A 26,856-nucleotide genomic window follows, 5' to 3' on the forward strand; every position below is an offset into this window, starting at 1 on the left:
TGCTTGTGATCTCTCACTCTCTCTGTCAAATAAATAAATAATGTCTTTTAAAAAATAGATTATATAGATAGATAATAGGTAGAGGATAGATAGGTAGATGATGATAGATATTTAGATGAAAAAGAAGAAAGAAAAAAGAAGGAGGGAAGGAGAGAGGAAAGAATGACGGAAGAGGAATTTTAAGAAATTGGCTCATATAATTTTGTGGAGACTTGGCAAGCCCAAAATCTGCAGGGTAGGCCAGCAGACTGGAGACCCAACGAAGCTACAGTTCTAGTCTCTGGGCCACCAATTTTAATCTATTTAAATGTCAGTTCAATCTAAAAAACACCTTTACTGAAACATCCAGAATAATGTCTTACCAAATATCTGAGTACCACTGTCTAGCATTGCAAAGTTGTCAATAAAACTAGCTATCATGTCTCCAAGTTAACAAAAGACAAGCTACATTTGGCAGAAAATATTTGCAGAGCATAAATCTGGAAAAGAGCTTGCATCCAGAATATTTACAACACAATATTAATACGACAAATAATCCAATAAAAAACAGGCTACATACTTGTTTGAAGCTGAAAGAACTAATATTATGTTGGCAAGAATGTGGAGCGATTGGAAAAATCATGCCCTGTCAATGGGAATGACAAATGGTACAACCACTTTAAAAATACTATGTCAACACACTCTAAGTTTAAACATAATTTTACCATTTGACCTAGCAATCCCACTCACGGCATTGTGCAATACAACAGCCACTAGCCACACGTGACTATTTAAATTTAAATGTAAGTTAATTAATTTAAGTTAATTAATTTAATTAAATTCAATTGAAATAAATTAAAATTAAATAATAAATAATATCCAAATAAATAATATCCAAATTTAGCTTTTTCAGTCACACCTGTCGCACTTCAAGTTCCAAAGAGTCACATACGGCTAGGGACTACCGTGTCATATAGTGTGGCTATAGGAACATATCTATTATCACAGAACATTGTATTACATCGTACTTCATTAAAGATATTATCTGAGAGAAACCCAAGAAAACATATATCTCCACAAAGACTTGTCTAGTGATATTCACTAGCAGCATTATTCATAATAACATCAAATTAGAAGCAACACAATTGTTCATTAACTGAAAAATGGATAAACAAAATGTGGTATATTCGTCATATGGAATGCCAGTGAACAATACAAAAGAACCAAATATTAATAGACACAACAGTAGGGATGAATCTCAGAAAAACGCCAGAGAAATCAGTCTAATACTAAATTCATGCAGTATAGTACGTTCATACAGTACGAACATATGTACATGAAATTCTTGAAAATGCAACATTAGTGACAGAAAGCCTGTCTTTCTGTCGGTAGTTGTGCCTGGCTGGTAGTCTGGAGGGATCTTCCTGCAAAGGGGACTGAGGAAACATTATAGAGTGACAGTACTCTATATCTTGAATTGATGGGGCTCCTCTGATCGTATATAATTAGTGAAATCCATATCTAATATCAGTGGTTTTTTTAATATATAGAGTATATTTCAATAGGGGTGCCTGCGTGGCTCAGTTGGTTGAACCACTGCCTTCGGCTCGGATCATGATCCTGGAGTGCCAGGATAGAGGCCCACATCAGGCTCCCTGCTCAGCGGGGAGTCTGCTTCCCTCTCTGACCCTCCCCCTTCTCATGCTCTCTCTCTCTCTCGTCCTCTCTCTCTCTCTCAAATAAATAAATAAAATCTCTAAAAAAATAAAGTATATTTCAATATAACTAAAAGAAACATGAACACACATACACATAGATACCAAACCACTATATATGACTTAGTTTACCCGAGTTTTGTATTTTTCAAAAGAGAGACCAACCACACACCCGCATAGGTATTTTGATAAAGATGTCATTGCAATGCAGGATGAACTTTTTTTTTAAATAAATATTACTGTGTCAATTGGATATGCGTTTGGAAAAAGTGACTCTTGATCCCAACCTCACACAGCATATCAAAATTAATACCATATTCATTGCAGATCTAACTGAAAAAGGTAAAACATATAATATCTTCGGAACTTTGGAGGAGGCACAGATTTCTTTCACAGGGCATGAAAATAAATAATCATAAATAATAACAAAAACTTCAATGGGTCAGAACATACTATAGTTAAGGACTATCATGAATAGAGAGAAAAAGGCATGTCATGGAGTGGGAGAAGATATTTGTGATATCTGAACAAAGGCTTGCATCTGTAATATAAAGAATTTTTACAAGGTGCTAAGAAGTCAAGATAAAATTTAAATATTGGCAAAAACTTACTCAGGAAATTTGTGCAAGTATATTCCACTGGCCAAAACGCATATAATGTGTGCTCAACCTCTTCGATATGAGGAAAATGCAGGAATCATGCCATATAATTATATTCCTATGAGAATGGATACAATGTGTAAAGAGGATGAAGGAAAGGGAGAAGAAAATATATACTAAGTTTTGGTGAGAATGTAGTAAAACTATGACTCTCATATATTGTCAGTAGTGTTTATATTGATGTATTCACTTTGGAAAACCATCTGAGAGTGACTAATAAAGCTGAGTATGAGGTGCCTCGTTAGTGCAGTAGGTAGAGTGCTATGATTCAGCAATTCCACCCATAGGTATATATCTGATACATATGCATTTGCATTTACCAGAAGACATGCCAAAAAAAAAATTGTTCATCAATAGTGAAGAAAGAAAATTACCTTTACTATTAGTTACTGTTACTTCTTTAACAGTGAGAATGATCTGCAACTATACGCAATGATATCATAAACTCAATGTTGAGTGAAAGAATCCAATCAGGGGGTGCCTGTGTGGCTCAGTGGTTTAAGTGTCTGCCTTCAGCTCATGATCTCAGGGTCCTGGGATGGAGCCCTGGGCCTGGCTCCCTCTCCCTCTGCCTCTCCCACCGCTTGCGCTTCCTCTCTCTCTCTCTCTCTCAAATAAATAAGTAAGACCTTAAAAAAAGAAAGGAAGGAAGGAAGGAAGGAAGAAAGAATCTAGATAAAAAAGGAGTACATAGTGTTAAATTCCAATTCCTAAAAATATCAAAAAACAGGCAAAACTATTCAATGCTGTTAAGAGATTAGGACAGTAGTTGCTCTTGGCGGAGAAAGTCACTAGACATTAAGGAGAGTTTGTGTTTTGTTTTTTTATCTCTATGCTCTATATAAAGATGTGAGCAATTTGTACAGATTTTATTAAACTGCACGCTATTTGAATGTTTAGTATATTTTAAGAAAAGTTGCTTTTAAAGACAGCAATTGAAGAAAAAGAAAGAAGTGGTTTATTATTGAAAGCATGGCATCAAAAGCCCAAAGGGCTGGAGATGGGACAGAAAACAGGAATTTTCAAGCTACACAGAGAAGCATTATTTATGGAGGTATGAAGAGCAGTTTTCTAGATACTCATCCCAACTTCCTCAGAGATCTATTAGCTAATTGAACAACATCACTTATTTTGCTCCCATTTTAAGTTGGTCCTAAAAACTAAAAGATCTCTGGATCTTCACACTGCAAATACTGAAGATGTCCACGTTAGTATCAGATGGCTGACAATGAGAGATAGTACAGTAATGGCTCTCCCTTGATAGGCAGTAACATCGTGTGAAATACAAACAAACATCTGCTTGTCTATTTGTGCAAAGTGTTTTCAATTCCTTATCACATTTTTTTTCGAGTTGAAGTTTCCTTTCTGCAAGAGGCTGGCAAAACCTGAAGGAAAAGGTCCGAAAGAGAATGTCTTTCAAATTCAGAAGGAGATAAAACACCCTATATGTTAGAGAAACAAAGAGAAAAAAATCTGCCTTCAATTGAGTCATTTGCATGATGTTATGAAGAGAAAACTCAGAATCTTATTCATGAAAAGTGAGAGATCATTGCAAATAAATGAAAAGGGCATGCAAGTTGTATGAGCTTGAAAAACCTAATGCAAACATATTAACCAAATACAATGGTTCCTATAAATAGAACAAAGCCAACGGGACTTTCCCTTTGTGAAACTGACATAGCAGATTTTCCACACAAATGGGAATCACATGAATTTTTGTCTACTTTAAAGTTGATAAATAGGATAAAATATTAAAGTGTAGGCAATCCATAGTAAAAACCAAATGGCAATGCTATTTCTAAGTAAAATGTCTTCCAATTTGCATGTGAATTACCTGTGGTGAAGAAAGGGAAACACACATAGGCACACAAAAGAAAAAGTTGCCCTGATGTCCATTATCTGCACAAGCTATCCAATAATTTGAAGCCTCCTTCAAAAGGAAAAGTGGTTAAGTATAACTTTTTCAGGAAGATTTTCCCCATGAAGAGCTTCTCCCCACCAGAAATTTAGCAATTAAATCTTCAGAAATTAATGTTAAGTCTACTGAAAATGAATTTCACAAAACAAAGGAACAGTGGCACATAACTCTTGAAATCCTTGAAGAAAAAAAAAATGGAATCCCAGAAGAAAAAAAAAAGCAAATAAGAAAAAAATCAGGGTAAGTTTCAAGGAAAACACACAAGAGTTTTTAAAGTATTTTATACTATTTTTTATTTTCCATAAGGGTGAAAGAATTTTTGAGGCTTAAAATTCAAGGTAAGCCCCTTCAGTTCAATTTCATCAGTTTAAATAAGTGGGAAATACATGACCAGCAGAGTTAGATCAAGTTCTCAAATCACATAATAATCCTGTTTCAGAGGCAGCCCTCGCCCCCAGCCTCCTGATTGTCTCATCCACGATTCATTGACTCTTCTACACCTCGTCTCTTTAGGACTGAGATACAGTGGCTTGCTATGCATTGCTGCAAAAAAATGAATGAAATTTTTCCCAAACTCCCAGTGCCCTGAATCAAACATTGCTGGCTATAAAAATCAAATTATCTCCCCAGGCTTTGCCTTCATGACATCAACTAGAATCACTGTGTGTTTTTTTCACCGTGATTCTTGGAAGGTCAGTCTCCCTTCTTGTAAATAATTCTTTAAATATGAGAGTTCTGTATCTCCAGTTTGTCAACCCACTCTATCATGCCTGCACTAGTATATTTGCGAGAGCTGATAAAATCCTGTTTTTATTCCCTCAGAAGTAGCCCTACACTAAGCCTAGTACAAAAGCTGACAGGAGGGTAGAGGTTAAGTGCCAGGGTTTGAGTTTAGGCTAATTGAACAAGAAAGCCATCTACTGGATGAAACATTGCATTTGAGATCTATTCCAATCTTGCCCGTGAGTGACGGTCCCCTGCAGCAGCTCTCTTTCCCTCCTTTCTTCTCCAGATAAATGAGATTTGGTAATAACATCTGAGAGCAGAATGGCAAGGATTAAAAAGCAAGCAGTTCCTTTCACGTACTTCCCATTTATCAAAGATACATGGAAGCTGGCATAAATAGTACAATTTCTGGATTCCATCCACCTGAATTGAGCAGTAAGAAATAACATAGAGAATCTGTGTTCACTCTTGACTCTTTAATCTCTCCTCTAGACACTCGGAACACCCCAGAGGTAGGTCTCAAACTCTCAAGCTATCTTCCTGTTGATGACGACGATGCCTCCACTTACCTAAGCGTAGGTACTGCTCACTATTTTCTTCTAAACAGTTCCACGTAGTAAGGACCGATAGGATTATATCATTGCCATGCTCAAGGCAATGGAAGTCTGCTCACCATAAGATACAGAACAAAGTCACTGGCATAGCACCCAAAGCCATCTACCAACTGGTTCCAACGTCTTTCTGTCTGCCAATATACCCTCAACCCACCACGGAAATTCACATTACTTTTCAAGTATTTCAAACACCTGTAGAACACTATCCTTCTATTGATTTTTTTTTTTTTTTTTATTTTAAGGAGTCTCTATGCCCAGCATGGGCTCCCACGTGGAGCTTGAACTCATGACCCTGAGATCGAGTCCTGCCTGAGCTGAGAATGAGTTGGATGCTCAACTGACTGAGCCACCCAGTTGCCCCCTTCCTTTTCTTGAATTCTAGCTGTATCCCTTTGTCAGCTTTTTAACAAATAAATTCCATGTTCCCTATGAAGTTTCCCCAAACCTCCCCTGTTCAAATATTTTTAATTTCCCTTTGTGTTTCCTCTATTCTGCCTCTCAGATCATGTCGCAGGGTGTCTTACATAAGCTGTGTGCTTTCTCTCTTCCAGCACGTGTCCTTTGAGCTCCTGAATCGTATTTATCTCCATGCTTGATCAGTACCCCGGGCAATGCTCCTCATAAATAAATAGTACACACACACTGTGGCAACTCGAGAAGTATGTATGTCACACTAAATTGAGAGGTGAATACGATGAGGCCTCGTCTGACTTGGCAAACATAGAAGGATTTACTCTGGAATGAAATTTGAGATCCGTTTTTTTCAGAAATGAAGAAAATTAGTGTATCAGTGTTTCATTAGGGAAACGGACATTACAGCAGCTCTTCCAAGAAGGAAGGTATTCGATACAGAAAAAATAGCAGCTCTCAAAACTATTTGGAGACCTCGCAAGCAAGGTCAGGAAAAATCTACTGATGTTCAAGAAATTAGGAACTGCAGGAGACAACAGCCAGTGAGCTCACAGCGACCTGCCGCTAGGTATGAGGGATGACTCGCAGGGGGATGCCTGGAATCACTGGAAATGCCAAGGCTTCCAAGGCCAAGGCCCACACTCCTGCCCCAACCTGCCAAGAGGCATCATGACTTCTGTTTGTTTTCCACCTCCCAAATTTCATACAAGTGTCTCTAACTGATGCCTCCGAGTGCTGGCAGAGGTTCTGAGAAATGTAGTTACACGATTCTAGGCCCTATTATGTAAGAGGCAATATTGAAAAAGGAACAAGATTGTTAAATGTTTAATGGCTAATTGGGCACACAAAGACCCGGAGGTCACCCTGAGTCAGGACTGTTTTTTTGAGCCGTGGAATTGAGATACAAACATACAGGACTAAGTGAGAGAATTATATGCAATGGCCCAGAACTTTAACCCAGTTCAGCTAAATGAGTTGACTCAGGATGTCACAGTGTAGTTACTTAGCTGACAGAGACCCAATTAAAGACTCAAAAAACAATAAATTATGCATTTCTGAAATGTGTCTTATTGCAAATTCTAAGTGATACCATTTTAAAAGAGGGGAACTAAGATTAATTGAAAAGAAGAAAAAAAAAACTTTGAAATTTCATTATTTTCATGTGAAAGAAAGATTGTTTTTACCATAACAGCGATCTCAGTGTTTTAAGAGGCTGAAGTTTCCAAATCCATACTAAAACCTATTACTTCGATGTGGAAGAAAAAAAAAAAAAAAATAGAGCCCCTGACCTGAACTCCACCAGAAAGCCACCAGTGTTCCATAATTGGCTAGAAGGAAACCAACATTTTCCATGCTTCTTTCTTTCATGTAACTACATTTATATTTGTAATGCAGCAGCTTCTGGAACATTAAAATTCTGTCAATTTCCACTCATTTCTTCAGTCTGGCTTTTTATTTCTGTATTCTTCAGGATTTGCATGAGTGTGTTTTAGGAAAAAAACAAGACCTGGATTGTAAGAAAAGCATGAAACCCACAGCTGTGAGGTTCAGCATGAGTAACGTTTAAAGCAAATACTTTCAACATCTAGGATGACACATTTTTAGGACATTTGTCCCCTTGCCAAATAGGATGGGGGCTATAGGGGTGTAGAAGAGGGGGAAAGCGAGAAAATATACACAATGTATGTACGTCTGTGAAGCACTATGAGATGTTGGTGTTTATATCACTAAGAGGTGTGTGACATTCGACAAACTATAAAATATCTCTGTTCCTCCATTTTGTTTGTTCTTTAACCATATCAGTGATGTAAAACTGTCTGCCTCTAGCCCAGTCAGGCATTTCTCTGATGGGAGCACCCCAAACTGTGAGGCTCGTGACCCTCACTCTGCTTCAGCCTGTGCGGTCATTCTCCCTGGGGAGTCTGCGTCAGAGTCCCCCGGAGCCGAGGACGGCTGAGCCCAAGAACAATTTCAGAAACACTGGTTTAGTGAACTACGAAAGGTGATGCCCTAGGAATGTGATGTTTTCTTTTTGTCGGGTGGCATTAGATGAAACCTCCCAAGGGATATAAACATCTGTCTATTTTAAGAGGTGTCCAGGAAAGAAGACTTCATTATGGCTTTTGTGCTATATTCCTCAGCCTTACTTTCCTCCTGAACTTCTCTTTGGGGGATTTAGTTCGGCTTCACCAGTAATCAAAGAAATAAATGAATGCCCCTATAAAAGACCATTTTTCACCTATCCGATGAGGGGAAAAAAAAAAAAAACTCAAAAGGAGAAATTTTCTAAAGGATGTGTATAGACAACAATTTCTTATATTTCCAAAGGGGTTCTAAATTGGAACAGAGTTGTGGGAAGGAAATAAAATTGGCAATACATGTCGAAAGCATGCCATGTTCCTGCACATTGAATCCGTAGTGTCGCTTCCACAAATGAAGCCTAAAAAACAGTCCAATGTTTCCAATTTTGTCCAACAGTACAAAATTATTTGTCAATCCAGATACTCTTTCCTGCACTATTCTCTAGCACAGATTAAGGGTATCACATTAATTGTGCTACATACATGCATATACTGGTATATGTAGGCAATAAATACAGGCTTTCGAGGATTATTAATGACACAGGAGACTCTTCTATGATGTAATGTTAATTGTAAGAAAACAGAAAATGCATAGCAGAAATGCTACAATACAGTAACAGGGGCTAAGGTGGTGAATATTTGTAAGATTTTCCATTTATAATATGTTCTGTATTTTCCAAAGGATAAATATCAAGTTCATCATAAACAAAAGATTATTTATATAGAAAATTGAGCAATTTTATATGCAGTGGAGTCGCAGAAGAAAAAAATGCGTGCTCTCTCCAAGATAACTATGATGTAATGAATGTGTTTTAGACTGTGTCTATCCTTTTAAGTCAAAGTGAAGAACATTGTTGGTCTACTTTATTTTATCTCAATTTCAATAAAGTGCAAAGCATTCTTTCTTTCAGCAATCTATTACTTGGCATGAGAGTTGACATTTCACCTCATAGTACTGACTCCTCTAGATTCAGTTTCCCAATACCTAAATTTAAAGATGATCACTTGTTTGCTAAACTACCATCAACAATGAACAAAGTCCGACACGAGTTAAAGTGATAAGGACAGATTTTAATCAGTAATAACTATTGCAATGTGGAAAAGAATGCACCTTGCACAGAACCCCACCTCGATTTGCAGACGACTGGATGTGTTGAAGGAGGAATGATGGAGTAGAAAGGGAGGCAGGCAGGTGGGGGCTCAGGAGACTCCGGGAAGGGAAATCGCCAAGGGTTGGTCAGTGTAGATGTGATTCGGCCGGTAGTTATCAAAGTTAGGATTCTATCCTCCCACAGAGGTCCGGAGACAGAGGCTGTGTCCTTCCTGATGATTACATTTGAAAGGATGGCTTTCAGATTCTTGAGAAAGACCCTCCTATGTGGTAGTAGATACACATACACCTCCAACAGTCAAATGAAGTATCGCCACTGGCAAGTCTTTTGAATAAATGCTTCACAAAAACATAGTCAGGGGTGTATTCTCAGGTGCTGTAGAACAGTCCATCCTTGTGAGGGTCTGGTGCTTTCTCAGGCAGACACTTCAAGGGGGCTGGGGTCAGTCTGGGGATGCGACCTCGAGCTATTGGAAACTATGTTAGAGTTTGTTCAAGTCATTGCACTGCAGAGTTCAGACCTAGTGGAGACAAGAGCTCAGAGAAGCCTGGCTAGAATTTGGTCAAAGAGAAAATCTTTGTCAATACCAACATCTTCCAAGTGGAATCCCACTGCCTAAAGTACATCACACAAGAAAGAAGAAAGTTCTTGCAACTTAGAAAGCCCATGCATAATGTATTTATCCTCTTATCCTTATATTTAGCAGAAGTTTTTTTTTTCTTTTTTAGCTCCCAAGGTTCTGACATATATGCTAGCCGAATAATATTCAGAGCTTGAGGATGATCTATTGAAGTCATTATTACTCTTTGTTTTTACTAGAGAAGCCCAAATAAAGTACTTTTTTTAAAAAAGAATTTTTTAATTTATTTATTTGACAGGAAGAGACACAGTGAGAGAGGGAACACAAGCAGGGGGAGTGGGAGATGGAGAAGCAGGCTTTCCACTGAGCAGGGAGCCCGATGCGGGGCTCGATCCCAGGACGCTGGGATCATGACCTGAGCTAAAGGCAGAGCGTTAACCCACTGAGTCACCCAGGTGCCCCTCAATAAAGTACTTAAAGAAATCAATAATACATATAAATCAAGTTCATACTACAGATTCAGCTATATAAAGGTAATATTTATATATAAAAAGTAACTTGGGGAAAATAGCTAAATTTTTAAGTCATATACCTGTGCATAATTCATTCATTACATTCAATTCAACAGTAATTTATTTAGAGTCTGCTTATAACAGGTAATGTGTTTTGTAACTCACTCAGTACCCATCTCAATGAGTTCTTCCCATGGTAAGACAATAATTAAAAATGAATGTTTTTGTGGAAGATGTTTCAGGAATCTTTTAAAAATAAAGTTAGTAGTCAAGCAGGCTTCATCCTGATCTCTAGTGTGAATATTCCCATACTAAGCTGGGATACGATATCTGTATTTTCAAATACAGTTGTATTTCAAGCTGTATTTTCAAGCTGTACATGTTTGTAGTTTCAAGAAAGATATATTAGAAACTGACCAAAGACTTGTATAATTTGATAACTTTCCAGAAGTAAGATCATCTTAAAGGAAACATCGAATATTGGGTTTAGAAGAAAGGTCTTTGGAGTCAGGCAAACCAAGAACGATAGTTCAATTGTTCTCCAGGAGTGTGACCTGGACAAGTCACTAGGCTTCTCTGGGACTCCATTTCACCTGTAAATTAAGGCTAAATTTTACCACATAGAATGTTGCTCTAAGGTTAGATGAGAAAATGTAAGTGCAACCCCTGATACATCATTATGTCTCAGTAATAATTGTTATGTAGATTCTTTTTTTTTTTTTCCATTACAGACATGCCTTGGAGATATGCCAGGTTCAATTCCAGATCATCCACAATAAACCAAATACTGCAATTAAGTGAGTCAAATGAATTTTTTGGTTTCTTGGTACATATAAAAGTTATGTTCAGGAACACACAGGTGGCTCAGTGGGTTAAGCGTCTGCATTCAGCTCAGGTCATGGGATCGAGCCCTGCTCAGTAGGGAGTCTGCTTCTCCCTCTCCCTCTGCTGCTCTGTCCCCCACCCCACTCATGTTATCTCTCTCTCTCAAATAAATAAATAAAATCTTTTTTAAAAAAACTTAAGTTTAAACTATTCTGTATTGTCTATTAAGTGTGTAACATTATGTCTAAAAAGTAATATGCATACCTTGATTTTTTTAAAAAAATACATAATTGGGACACCTGGGTGGCTCAGTGGGTTAAGCCTCTGCCTTCGGCTCAGGTCACGATCTCAGGGTCCTGGGATCGAGTCCCGCATAAGGCTCTCTGCTCGGCAGGGAGCCTGCTTCCCCTCCCTCTCTCTGCCTACTTGTGATCTCTCTCTCTCTCTCTCAAATAAATAATAAAAATCTTCTAAAAAAATACATTATTGCTAAAAAATGCTAATCATCATCTGAGCTTTCAGAAAGTTGTAATCTTTTGGCTGATGGAGGGTCTTGCCTTGACGTTGATGGTGCTACTGATCAGGGCAGTGGCTGCTGAAGGCTGGGGTGGCTGTGGCAATTTCATAAAATAAGACAACAACGAAGTTCACTACATTCATCAACTCTGCCTCTCATGAATGATTTCTCTGGAGCATGGGATGCTGTTTGATAACATTTTACTCATGGTAGAACTTCTTTCAAAATTGGAGTCAGTCCTCTCAAACCCTGCCACTGCCTTATTAATTAAGTTTATGTCGTATTCTAGATCTTTTGTTGTCATTTCAACAATCTTCACAGCCTCTAGACCAGGTGTTGATTCCATCCCAAGAAATCACTTTCTTTGCTCATCCTTAAGAAGCAGACCCTCATCTATTACAGTTTTATCATGACATTGCAGAGATTCAAATATAATAATATGAAAAAAATTGAAATATGCTGAGAATTACCAAAGTGTGAGACAGAGACACAAAGGGAGCAAATGCTGTTGGGAAAATGACACCGATAAACTTGTTCGACACAGGGTTGCCACAAATCTTCAATTTATAGAAAATACAATATCTGCAAACTGTAATAGAGTAAAGCATAATAAAACAACGTATGCCTGCCATTGGAGTTCTTCTTCTTCTTTTTTTTTTTTTTTTTAATATATAAACATGGAGCCCAATGCGGGGCTTGAACTTGAACTCATGACCCTGAGGTCAAGGTCTGCACTGAAATCAAGACTCAGACCCTCACTTAATGGACTGAACCTCCCAGGCATCCTTGTAATTAGATTTTTCTATGGGACCCCTGAATTAGAAGAATATAATGAATTAGAATAGACAGACCAACTAAATGATTCATATCAATATATGAAAACACAGATGTACTAAGTGTTCAAATGGAAAATGAAATATAACAGGATAATAGTTGATTTAAATCTAACACTGCCTAAAGAAATTCCAGAAAGATCAGAGAAAACATAATACTTGAATTCAGTCTCAAGGAATAAATACATTTCCTAGGTAAATCAAAAGAAAAATTTGTATGTAAGAAGCATCATGTCCAAAAACTAAAGGATAAGGAGGGTGATCTGGGGAAAGATGAAATTAGTGTCATTGAGGTAGACTCTTGGTTGGGGGGAATGCAGTGATTTGGGGAGATTAAAGCTTAGTTTGGGTCACATTATGTGGGTGTTGACCTGGAGTTGTCTCTTTTAGATAGCATGTACCCAAATGAAGAATTATTATTGTTGTTGTTGTTATTGTTATTATTTTAAATTTTATTTATTTATTTGACAGAGAGAGAGAGACAGTGAGAGAAGGAACACAAACAGGGGGAGCAGGAGAGGGAGAAACAGGCTCAGGCTCCCCACTGAGCAGGGAGCCCAATGCAGGGCTCCATATGGGACTCCATCCCAGGATCCTGTGTGACCTGAGCAGAAGGCAGACACCTAATGACTGAACCACTTAGGGGCACCTAAGTGAAGACTATTATATGCACATCTGTGTTTTAGGATAATGGCTTGGGCTTTGCCCCATAAAGTATGCAAATCCTACCTTTTCTCTTAATAGACATACATTTGGAACAAGTTCATGAGTTACAGAAAGGCAGGGAGAACTTTCAGTTTGCAAATTAGTAATATTATTGAGATTTTTAAAATTTGTTTGCCTTGGCATTTACAACACCCAGCCTTACTTTTGGGCCTAGAAAAAGTACAAGTCCCCTCTCCTAAGTGCCCTGCCACAGAACCCATAACAAATCTGCAGCTGAGGGTCTCTGCCCCATGTTCCCTTGCACCAACAGAGAAGGATTCAACACACACGAAAGCAGAGGTCAGCTCTGAGGGGATTTATTGCACATAAGGAAGCCAGGAAACCATGCCATCAGTGCACAAGTAGGCTTAAATTGGAGAAGAGCTTTCCATGTTTGCTGCTCTGTTGGACATTTGTGATAATATCTGAGGAAGATTTCTGTTTCTGAGGAAATTTATTTATGTATTTATTTTAGAAAGGGAGAGAGCCATGGGAGAGGCAGAGGGAGAGGAAGGAGAGAATCTTAAGCAGACTCCCCGCTGAGGGCAGAGTCCAATGTGGGGCTCTATCTCATGACCCTGAGATCGTGACCTGAGCTGAAATCAAGAGTCGGAAGCTTAACCGACTGTGCCATCCAAGTGCCTCTAAATTGTCCTTTCATTATTGCACCAAAATAAGCTGTCGAATACCCAGCAGTACCACACCTTGTTTCTATGCTACCAAGTTTATTTCCTAACATAAATAATACACCTTTCAGAGTTTAAAAGTTCATGTGGATAAATGGCTTTGCATACTTACTATGTAGTGCAGATCACCTTGATGGTCATCAAAACTCTTATTACAAAATTTATTTTAAAACCATAAACTGTTAGAAGATAAGGCTACACATACTTCAGGCCTAATTGTCATTTCACACAGGTAGGTTTCATCAAAAGGACTGAATTAATCTTTAGTAACATGATCATTGAGAACTAGTGACCAAGATGACAATCTTGCAATGCCCAAAATCAAATCCTTGATATATCTGCCAGCCACACCAAACCGAATTGTATTCCGTATTCCATTTCCTCTTACTTCTGTTAATAGAACCACTATCCTTCTAGATAGCCACGCTTTAAACCTCAAAATTGTGTTTAAATTCCTCTCTCCCTTATCCCTTCAAAATCTGGTTGGCCAAAGCCCTATAGGTTGAAATATACTATTTCAAAGATATCTCTGATTATATACACATACATATACATATATATAGTGTGTGTGTGCGCGTATGTATTTTATATGTGTGTGTGTGTGTGTGTGTGTGTGTGTGTGTGTGTGTGTGTATGCTTGTTATCTCACTAGTTCAATCATTATTTCCTTATCTGGACTATTCCAATAACTTCTAAATTGCCCTATTGCCTTCAGGCTGTCTCCACTTAAGCCAAACCACACAGTGTTGTCATAGGAACTTTACTCCCTTTGGTCCCTGATCAAATACTTTCAACAGACTCCCCTATGCCTACAAGATAACTCATTAGCTTTACATACCAGACTCTCCAAAAACTGTTCTCAAACTCTCTTTCACTGTACTTTTTCATTCACTGTCTATTCTTCCCAAACAGGATCTCACCATTGGTCTGACAATCATCAGTGGTATTTTGAGATTATTTTGGTTTACATGATGCATATCAATAGTAGTGATAATTCTTCCCACTTAAAGGACTAGAAAATTTGCTTCTAAATATTGTTGCATCTTACGCCTTCTAGCATGCATTACACACAAGCATGCACACACACACACACACACACACACGTAAATTTATGTTAGGTTTTCCATAATAGCATTTTTCTTAAAGATTTTATTTATTTGACAGAGAGAGAGAAATCATAAGTAGGCAGAGAAGCAGGCAGAAAGAGAGAGGGAAAGCAGGCTCCCTGCTGAGCAGAGAGCCTGATGTGGGGCTTGATCCTAGGACCCTGAGATCATGACCTGAGCCAAAGGCAGAGGCTTAACCCACTGAGCCACCTAGGCGCCCCTCTCCATAATAGCATTTTAAAGCTTTGTTAATAGGATCTAACTGGAGGGCACAGGGATTACTATTAGGAGAGAGAGAGGCCTGGAGAGAACTAGCAATAGCATAACTCTTCACAGACCCACCACTACTTCAATCCAATAGCTAGGAATTTTTTTTTTTTTACTTTAATAAAGTATCATATGGTATTCAATTTTATTTTTTAAGTAGATTTATTTGTTTATTTATTTATTTATTTATTTATTTTTAGAAGAGAGACAGAGAAGGAAAGTACAAGCACGGGGTCAAGGGTGTAGGGAAAGGGAGAGAGACTCTTAAGGAGGCTCCACGCTGGGCATGGGCTCGATCTCATGACCTTGAGATCATGACCAGGGTGGAAATTCAGAGTTCGCTGCTAAACCGACTGAGTCACCCAGGCACCTTCCCCCACTTTTTTTTTTTTAAGTAGTTTCTACTGTTTTTTTTGTTTGTTTGTTTGTTTTTAAGTTTGGATGCTTATTTCTAAGTTTAAAAGACATTTTACCCTGACCTCCTAAGTATCTGTATGGACAGGAGATCTAACACACAATCTCTCGGGATTCTCCAGAATCAAACTTCACCTAGAAGGGGGTAGTTCTCCCAAGAACTTCGAATGTAGCATCAAAGGTGAACTTTAAACTGAGAACCCCATGCTCCAGGCCTCTGGCTGACAGTCTACTTAGTCTTTCCACCATTCTCTTCCCATTGTCTTCCCCCACTGCCTTGCTTTAATGTATTTGATTGCTAGAATGAAGTTCTGAAAGTTTCTTCTCCTAACCCTGGTTGTCTGGGCAAATCTTGAGAATGAACACAGAGGCATGGGTATCAAACCTACCTTATCTAAAAATTCCAAAAAGGGTGGGATCTATTCTTCTGACTGATTCCTGCTGGGGCAGAATTTGTTGTAAGAGGCATGGTCCCAACATTTCTGATACCCGTCCTGTCCATGCTTGGTTTTTTGTTTACTTATTTGAAAGAGAGATTGAGAGAGAGAGAGTATGAGAGTAGAGAGGGTCAGAGGGAGAAGCAGGCTCCCCACTCAGCAAGGAGCCTGATGTGGGACTTGTTCCTGGGACTCCAGGATCATGACCTGAGCTGAAGGTAGTTGCTTAACCAACTGAGCGACCCAGGCACCCAAGGTAGCTATTTCAGAAGTCAGCAACAGTTTCTCTGCTGACCAGAGGACGGCCCAGAAAAAGACCTTGAAAGACTAAAAATTTCTACTGTGGCACTTGCATTACTTTGACCCCCGGAGCTTTCTCTCCGCCCTCCCCCCCATTTTTACAAATGACTTTAGCCCCTGCAACATTTCCTATTCCACCTTCTTGCTAAACCTAAACTATCCCACCAGCCTCTGCCAACTGCAAGAGTAATTCTTCCCTTTTCCAAAGATTCTTTGACCTATTCTTCCTTAAACTAGCTGAATTTTTCTTATGCCTCTCTGGCTAACGCTCTGTAAAAACTCCACCTTTCTTTCCCAAGGAAGAACACTACTTCAGAGTTCTCATGCCAGAGTATTACAAATAAAGGCTTAGGTTTAACATGTCTTGGTTCATCTCCTTCCACATTACCCTACTCAAATCAGATAAGAACTGGCAGAGCCCCAACTCACAGTCAGATCTTCTGCCGATCTTAGTGGTATAGGACACTAACTCACAATCACAGCTGTCACAAGAACATGAAGTAGAGAGAGATTTTTTCCTGGTGACAGGTGATGGAGCTGATGCTTAGGAAAATACAAAACTCAAGCTTAACACTCTGGACACGAACATGTAATGAGATATCCTTCTAGAAGGCATATATGAAACAAACAAATACCAAGCGAGCTATAAAAATTTCAAGACAACCTATTCCTACTTACACTCATGGAGGAGCAACACTATCATTTCCTGAAGTCCCTCATTTAAGAATTCTGCTTCTTTGCATTTTCACTTGTAGAGATCAGGAAGAACCTTGCTTTTAGTGTCCAAAATGAGCCAAAAACAATGTTGACATTTCATTTCTTCAGGGATCAACGATTTATGCTCAAAGCCATGGAAATAAAGGTTAGAGCCCTCTTGCAGCTTTTAGGAATGGTCACTGGCTGCTCTGAGTAGGAGCTCACAGGAAGCTGCTGTGTGGACGCCTCTGTTGTCTGACCCCTTCCCTATCACCCCCGCCACCATCAAGCAACCAAATATACCAAACTGTAGAGCTCAGGAGGGTCAGGACGATAAAAGTCTTCCACCCTCAGGAAAATCGCTAGAAGCAGGGAAGGAGAAACCTGAGTGTGATGGGATAGGCACTCTATATCAAGGATGCATTGCTTTTAGAAGGTCAGAAAGAACTTTGACTGATTTTCAGGCTTTTGGTCCCCTTGTGTTGTCATTAAAAAACCAAAGCACAGCACAATTCAGAGATGTAGGAAGTACTAAATTCAGCAGACTACATGAGATGGGGTTAGAATGCAAGCATATACCGAGATGAGAATGGCACGGAGCCTTGCAGATTGTAAGGAATAGTTAAGCAGGGCAGTTCTTCACAGCTGGATATAGAGTGACATCTCTGGAAAGAGGAGGCACCTAAAAGGATAAATACTACTTATCAGCTCTGCCTCAAACTACGAATCAGTGATCAGCTGTGTTGGCTGTCGTGCTGCCCAGATCCCCTCCTCAGGACCAAGATGCTCGATCCCCAGCTGGTGAATCCCTCTCTAGGTAAGGTCTTCAGGCCAAAGGGAGCTGCTTTGATCAAGGTTGTAACTCCATCCAGGGACACCCAGCATCCACTGACTGGTGGATATGCAGTGTGAGGAACGCATCTGATCTCCAGTTAGAGCAGTTCTGAAATTGCTGGGAACTGTGCTCTCAGTTTACAGTAGGTCAGCTTCTCCATCAGCTCAGTCTTATGTCCTTTGCTGCTTTGCAGGTGTTAAAGCACCCACAGAACACCCACAATAAACTTCTGCACACATTATTTTTCAGGAAACCTGGCCTAAGACAACAGCTTTCCTAGGGTCAAACTTCTCAAATCACCAATTCGTTCATAGATGTTATAAAACCACCAGCAACAGAACCTTTGAGTTAAAAAAAGGACAACCGGATGAATCATCAGAATACATTTAACTCCAATAGAAAAATTTGTATCCTGAAGTTAATTTTCCTGATCTTACACGGGACACTCTGGGAACCATGGTTCTATTTTTAGAGTCCACTAGTTTAGACAAATGTGCATAATTTGGAGAGGTTTCAAAGGCAAGTTAAATGATTAAATAATGAGAATGAAATTAGTATAAAAGTGCTAGGAATATTTAGCTTTTTGAAATAAAGGGGAAGAGGCTATCTTAATAGCTTTCACATAATACCTATTTATTCAAACGAGTTGAGGATAGAGGGTTGTGAGGTTGAACTGGAGAGACAGACAAGGATGGGAATCACCATGGACCCAGGTTCTTGCCCTGGCCTCTGTTCGAGGCACCCAGTTTCCAGTCTTGACCCCTTACATTTCAGTCTCTTACCAGCAATTCTCTAAAAAGCATCATGACAAATCAGTTTGTTCTTCCTCTCAAATCTGTCTCTTTGCTTCCCATGACACCTAGAATAAAATTCTAGGTCCTTATCATGACTTAGAGATGTTTGGGGATCAGGCCCTTGCTCTGTGGCCTGTCTCCTCCCATCGGCCCTGTACTGGGGTTCATGGGGGCCTCCAACAGGCCAGCCACAGTTGGGTGTAGGGATCTTTCCATAGCTGGGCTGGTAGACCAGGAGTTCTACCACATCCAACACCCTCTCACTTGGTCCCTGCTCAGTGGCTCCTAAGAAGGGATTTGAAGTAAGACTGCTACCTACACTTTATTCTCTTACCCTGGTTTATAATGCCTCAGAGAATGTTTTAGTTCTCTAATAAACTCAGAGTATTTATAACTTTTCAATTTTCTAATATAGGTATTGATATATTGCTCTCTCTATATCATTATAGATTAATGCATATATAATTTATATTTAATGCACATATGTATATTAAATGCATGTATATTATAGGTTAATGCATATATATCATTATAGGAGAATGCATATTTATATTTAACAAATATAAATACATAATGCATATATACATGTGTTCTTTTTTTTAATGTAGACGAATTCATTTAGACTCATTTAGACTCATTTGGCACCCCCACCAAAATGTAAGCTTCCTAAGAGTAGAGTCTCCAACACTTACTTAACTGCTCTAAGACCAATGTCCAGAAACATGTCAGACATTTTGGTAGATAATAAATAGTGGGTAGCTGGGCGAATGTGTGAATGCGATTGCTGTACTCTGTCTTCTCACTGTACCACCTCCCTTAGGTATCCAGTAGATAAACAACCCAAACTCTTTTTATCCACTCAAGTTGGGGGTGGCCCTGGTCTTTCCCTCCTGCTCAACCTGGTACTATGGAGAGCTGCCCAAGGTTCCTACACCACCAGGCTCCTTCTTCTGAATGCTAGAATAGAAAGAGGATTATTTATTATTTATAAACAGTGATCTAGCCCTGGTATCTTCGAGGAGTACTAAGGGTAAGGTTTTTGGAAAATTTAAAGCTACATTTGGTCTTTAGTTAGGAACACTTAATCACATGTTTGTTTGTTTAGTTGTACCATCTGTTTTCCCTCTTCACTAGAATTTTTATTTATCAGGGTGCTTGGGTGGCTCAGTGGGTTAAGTGTCTGACTGCTGGTTTGGGCTCAGGTCATGATCTCACGGCTGGTGAGAATGAGCCCCGGATTAGGCTCCACTCTCAGCTGGGAGTTGGCTTGAAATTCTCGCCCTCTGCCCCTCCCCCAACTCATGTTCACTCTCCCTCGCTCTCTCAAATAAATAAATAAATCTTTAAAAACAAAAGAATTTTTAATTATCATTTATACTATTTGGGTTTTTAAAAAAGATTTTATTTATTTGAGAGAGAAAGAGAGAAAGCATGAGCAGGGAAGGGGTGGAGGGAGAGGGAGATAATCTCAAGCAGACTCCACCCAGAGCATGGAGCCTGACTTGGGTCTCCATCCCAGGACCCTGAGATCATGACCTGAGCCCAAATCAAGAATCTGCCACTTAATGGACTGAGCCACCCAGAAACCCCTGGCTTTGTTTTTCATTTATGTTCTTTCCTTTCTCATTTATGTTCTTTCCTTTCTCATTTCCATTTTAATGTTGAGTTTATTTTTGGTTTTCTAACTTCTTGAATGGAACACTACATTAATATGTATATATATGTGCTCTCATATATATTATACATACTTATATGAGAACATATGCATATTAAGTAAATATGATATATATTATCTTAGATGACAGGTAAAGATATACATTATATTTTATATATCTTGGTAACTCTTAATATAGTTAATTCTTTAAATGTCTTGTATTTCTTGAAAAGAATATACAGTTTTTTAAAAGATTTTATTTATCTGAGAGAGAGAGAGAGAGAGCATGAACGGGGGAAGGGACAGAAGGAGAAGGAAAAGCAGACTCCCCACTGAACAGGGGGACCAGTGCAGGGCTCGATCCCAGAACTCTGAGATCATGACCTGACCTGAAGGCAGACACTTAACCAAATAAGCCACCAAAGCACCCCAAGAATATACAGTTTTATTTATTGGGTATGATGCTCTGTGTTTAGCTATTAAGTCAAACTTTTTAATTGTGTTTTTCAGTTTGACTCTATGCTTAATGTTTTGTATTTACTTCATCAGTCTCCAGGAGACTAACATTGAAATCAATTTCTGTAAGAAAACATGTTCTCAAAAGTCTGCAAAGTTGATTACTTTTAAAACAGTTTACTTATACAGTATTTATTATGGCCCAGACACTCTTCCAGAACTTTGCAAATATCAATTCACTTAAGGCCAGCATTATTGCATTTTCTCAAATAATTTTTTCTGTTGTTATAAAGTACTTTTCCTATCAGGATTGAAGTTGTTAGATTTTCTATTACATGATGCTTAAGATGTAAAATTATTATCTCACACATGATGCCTTTATTTTAGCAGTAGATTTAGTTTTAATGTGATGGTGTTTGGGCTCATTGGTCTCTTTTGCTCTGCCTGCATTATTAAAGGGTATTTTACCTGGGTATACATTTATAGATTAAAGATATAATTCTGTTGCCTTTTAATGTCAAGTCTACTAACAGTATAATTACTGTGGATCTTAAGATAATCCTTTTTTTCTGGTTGCTTTTAAGAATTTTCTTTTTTTTAATCCTTGATATGGTTAAATTTCACTGCATTTTATCTACGTGTGGGTTTATCTATCCTTCACAACACTTGTATTACTCAGTTACCATTGTATAAAAACGACTCAGTGCTTTTAAAACATCACTCACTGATAATCATGCAGCTACAGTTACTCTTGGGATCAGCTGACCTAATATGACTTGGCAAGAGGGAGCCCGCAGCTGTAGGCTGGCCCCGGACAGAACACTCTCACCCCTGCTCACATGTGATTGGCTGAAGCCAGACATGTGACCAAATACAGAATCAAGAGAGAGGGAAGGGGACGTTTCCGCTAAGTGGAGGGACTGTCCCGCATGACAATGGGAGTGTTTCATAAGGGGGCTAAGATTCATTCTACCATAATCCTGTAAATTAGTCCCAGGCTGAAAACTCTCCTACCAATTTATTATAAATATTCTCAAACTTCATCCTTTAGAATATTGTTTCCAACTATTCCCTCTGTTTTCATCCTCTGTAGCTTTCTTCAGAACATGTGTTGCAGGCTGAGAAACTATCCTCCACGTTTCAATTTTATTTTTCATAATTTTTTCTATTGAGTGTATATCCCTTTTTTATTCCTGACAAGAAAAATTACATTCTAGCAAGTAATTTTTTCTTCCTTTTGGGTAGCTAAAAATAAGTTTTATTTCAATTACATTAATCACACAATAATATATGCTCATTCTACAGAAATCTTAAAATGTCTATAATGTTAACTCTTCAGACTTCTCCAGTCTCTACTCAGATGCTGAATGTTAATTCCCAACTCCAAAAATAAACATTTTTGTGCATTTAGTGTATATTCGGAATTCCTAATCTGCTTGTTAGAAAATGTATATATACATGAATATATAAAAATACATCTTTGTTTTGTGAAAGCCTTTTTTTACACATGTGATATTATAAGGTACATATTTTCAGGGGCAGATCCAAGAATTGGACAGGCCCCATGAGAGTGGTAAATTTGCCCGTCCATATATACATCCACTTGCTTTTTTTTCACTGAGACATTTACATTGGATCTATTTTCATTGCAAAATAATACATAGCTCACATAGTCTATTTTAAATATTGCATTTAATGTTTGTATTAAATCATCATATTGTAGTTTTAATCAAAATGTTTGTCAGCCTTGTTGTTAATGGATAAATATTTCTTCAGGATGCACAGCAAGAACCCTAGTCTTTGAATAAAAGATATACATATTTTTAACCTGAGCATATATTGTGAAATTATCCTCCAAAGAAACTGTTATAATTTATACTCTTTTTCAACAAGTGGTATTATTAATCATTTCCCCCATTTTTAAGCATTGCACTCATTGGTATATCTTAATGCTTTGTATTCTATATTGATGAGTTTGAATTTTTAAAATGTGTGCTTTTCTTTGTTAAAGAGGATGAAACTCTCGAGGGATGAGATGGGAGAATAAAAATAAAATATATATCATTTAATGAGCTTGAAAAACAAAACGCCAAGTGAGACAGCCCCATTCTACTTCATCAAAGAAAACATAAAACAATGGAAACACTTACACATACACTTTGGAATAATAATGTGGCATTATCTACTGACCTGATGATACATGTATTCACAGTTTCCCCCAACAGTCCTAATTTACTTGTTGTGCCAGCATACTGTTCCGTTTAGTACTAATGGTTAGGGCACCATTGTTGCCCTTGGCTGCCACTTGGTTTACCAACCATCTGTTCCTATACCAGCATGCAGTCGGCAAGATGTGGAATCTTCCACATCTTGCAAGAAATTATAATTAAAATAGATGTGAAATATACATCTTTTTAAAAGCTGAGCCATCCTGCCACGAAATTTCTTTTTTTTTTTTTTAAGATTTATTTATTTTAGAGAGAGCATATGCATGCAAGCAGGGAGAGGGGCAGAAGGAGAGAGAGAATCTCAAGCAGATTCTCTGCTAAGTGGCAAGCCTGACACTGGCCTAGATCTCATGACCCTGAGATCATGACCTGAGCCAAAATAAAAAATTGGATGCTTAACTGACTGAGTCACCAAGGCGCCCCCAGGAATTTCTAAATAATAATCTGAATACTTTTGCTACAGTACCTTTGATATTTATAAGCTGTACATTTATTACTATTTTACTTATTATGATGTTTGATAATGTTCTTTTTATTTTGTAATAACCTCTTTAAGAATAAATGGCTCAAAAGTCAAAAGTTACATATAAAATGTAAGTAATATAAACTGAAAAAATGAGCTATGGGATTTTCATTTCATTTCATTTCATTTCCATTTCTTAGAAAACTGAAATGGACAAACATTTCACAAGCATTAACAATGTTTATGACATCATAAACATTAGCATTAACAATGTTTATGATTTTCTTATGTGTTAAAGTGATATTGTTGTCAATACTTTTTTAAAAACTAAAGAAGATACAATCCTGTGGAAGGATACTCAACATCCACTTTAAAAGTTAGTAAATTAAACACAACTACCCCTAAAGTGGTGATTTAACACACAAAACTGGGGTGCCTGGGTGGCTCAGATAGTTAAGCATCTGCCTTTGGCTCAGGTCATGAACCTGGGCTCCTGGAATGGAGTCCCTCAGGGGGTTCCCTGCTCAGTGGGGAGTTGGCTTCTCCCTCTGCCTCTGCCTTTCTCTCTCTCTCTGTCTCTCATGAATAAATAAATAAAATCTTTAAACACACACACACACACACACACACAAAACTGAAGAAGATGCATTTGTTTTGAGAGAGAGCACACACGTGTGGGGGGTGGGGTTGCAGAGGGAGAGAGAGAATCTTAACCACATTCCTCACCCAGCATGGAGCCCAGCATCAGGCTTGATCTCAGGACCCTGAGATCACAACCTGAGTGGAAATCAAGTTGGTTGCTTAACAACCCGAGCCACCCAGGCACCCCAGAAGATGCATTTACACATGAAACATTTAAGTCTGTGAAGCACGACTTTTCATTTAGATCAGATGTCTAGTCTCTTAAATAAATTTTTCTCATATCAATGAGTTATTGTGAATAATGACAAAATGAATTGACTCCCAGAGGCTTCCATTGAGGTTAAACAACCCGTTAATATGGTGACTCCTGCAGTTTCATCAGATGCTTGAAATAGAAATCAATTAATTCCAACAGCATTTTTTTTTCATTGAAATTAAGGAGTCAAAATAAAGTGTTTAGAAATTCATTCTGACATGACATTATAATAAATGCTTTGGTGAATTTATTAAAATGTTGGAAGATAAAACTGCTTGGTTCATGGTAATAATAGAAATACAAATTTTCATGGACCATGAGAACGTCCATGTTTCACAGTGAACACAAAGTTCTTACAAAATTAACAAACCTGGGCCACAGAAATGAACTTGGATCTGTGGTGCATACAAAAATTCATAAGTGTTTCTGAACAAATTATAATATCCCAATGACCTAGACAGAAGCTTAAAAACTAGTTGTTAACTTTTACAATATGCATGATCTGAGCAAATAAACCACAAAGTTTTTATGATAAAGTTGACGTTGAAAAAAAAAACAAAAAAAATTCTTGACCACCTTAGTATGCACTACCCACTGGATTTTAGAAATGTCTGAGTCTTTGTGGCACCTGGTTGGTTCAGCTGGTTAAGCATCTGACTCTTGATTTTGGCTCAGGTCATGATCTCAGGGTTGTGAGATCGAGCCTCACATCTGCTGAATGTGGAAACTACTTAAGATTTTCTCTCCTCCTCTCCCTCTCTCCCCCCACTTCGTCTCCCTCCCTCTCTAAAAACATAAATAAATAAAGGAAAAAAGAAAAAAAAAGAAATGTCTAAGCCTTTGAAGAATTATTTGGCAAAAATCGACCTAATGGAACTACAACTGTATTAATTTTTTTTCTTTCTAAATGGAATTTACAAAGAGAACCTTGTTTTTCTAACACCAGTAAAAATATTCAAATTATTTACTAAATTTAGTATCAAAAATCTTTGAAGCTTTCACTGAATTAGTAATTGAAAATAAAGTATACAGTCAGTCCCCAAATTAGGATAGTTGGACTTAGGATATTGTGTCTCTATAATGGTGTAGAAATGATATGCATTTTGTAGAAGACATTCTTTAAATTTTGAATTTTGATCTTTTTCCAGGTGTGACATGTGGTAGGATGCTCTCTTGGGATGCTGAATGGTGGTAGCCCCCAGGCAGCCACACTATTATGAGGGTAAACAATGGATACAACTAACCATTCTTTACCCATTCAACCATTCTGTTTTTCTCTTGCAGTATAGTATTGTAAGGACCTATTTTATATTTTTATTTTAGCCAGAGGCTTCCATTGAGGTTAAACAATAACTTCGTTGTTTAGCCCTTAAACTGTCCCTGCTCCCCTTCCCCCAGGGGACTTAAAAACAAGTCCCGGAAAACCAGCTCCAGGTGTGAAGGCCAAGAAAAACAAGGCTGTACCCATACTTGAGTCTAGCCCTGACATAAGTACAGCCATCTTGGCAAAGCCAAAGCTGGCACCTTGCACTGTAAGAGTGGGTTAGCATAAGAATGGCCATCCTGAAGGCCGGGAAGCCATTTTACTGGGCATCCCTAACCAGCCCACAGGGCGCATGTAACTTGAGATATCTCTTAGATGGTCCAATTTCCAGAGACAATTTGGCTCAGTTCCTCAAGGCTTAAGGTCGCCCTCCCCACCATAAAACTGAGGGGGGCTGAGGCAGAAGGAAATGGAAATAAAGTTAAATTTCTTCTAAACCTAAATCTCACTTAACCGCCAGGATGGTGCCAGGGTGATGCTGGGGTGGCGAAAGGTTAAACAAAGTTAAACTGTCAAAGTGGGGTGCAAGATATGTATGTAGCTATGGGAAAGTGCCTTGAAAATGCTATATAAACCCTTGGCTTTGAGTGCTCGGGGTCCTTGTTGAAACCCACTGCGCCAGGCAGATACTTGGACCCCAGCTAGCTGGAAATAAACCTGGCTGTGTGACTTGCATTATCGAGAGTGTTCTCTGTCTGAGGGGTGGTCGACTCCGTACCCTAACAGTATTTAATGTTGTATATCAGCTTTGTGTTCCATATTTTGTCTAACTATACACTAATGTAAGTTTTCTGAAGATGTTTAAGGTAGGCTAAGCTAAGCTGTGATGTTTAGTATGCTAAGTGTTTTAGGTGTACTTTCAGCTTATGATGTTTTCAAATTATGGGTTTATCGGGACATAATCGCATCATAAGTCAAGATCTACACAAATAAAAATACGAGATCAAGAGAAGAACTGAATAAATTAAATAAAGACCATCAATCTTCTCACAAAACTTCATTTCTAAATTATATTATCCCTTTCTATAGAATCTTGTCTTGCAGGATGAACTTTTTTATGGAGTTTCTATTTTTAATAGGATATGTGGTTTTGTGGGTTTTTTTTACTAGA

General features: G+C 38.3%; 1 pseudogene; it reads left to right on the forward strand.

Annotated features, from left to right (window-relative positions):
* Positions 1-1,948: 1,948 nt before the first annotated feature.
* Positions 1,949-26,856, forward strand: part of LOC111144749 — a 36,194-nt pseudogene continuing 11,286 nt past the window's right edge.

Source organism: Enhydra lutris, unplaced genomic scaffold, assembly GCF_002288905.1.
Source record: "Enhydra lutris kenyoni isolate GAN:26980312 unplaced genomic scaffold, ASM228890v2 scaffoldscaffold12, whole genome shotgun sequence".
Lineage (NCBI taxonomy): Eukaryota > Metazoa > Chordata > Mammalia > Carnivora > Mustelidae > Enhydra > Enhydra lutris.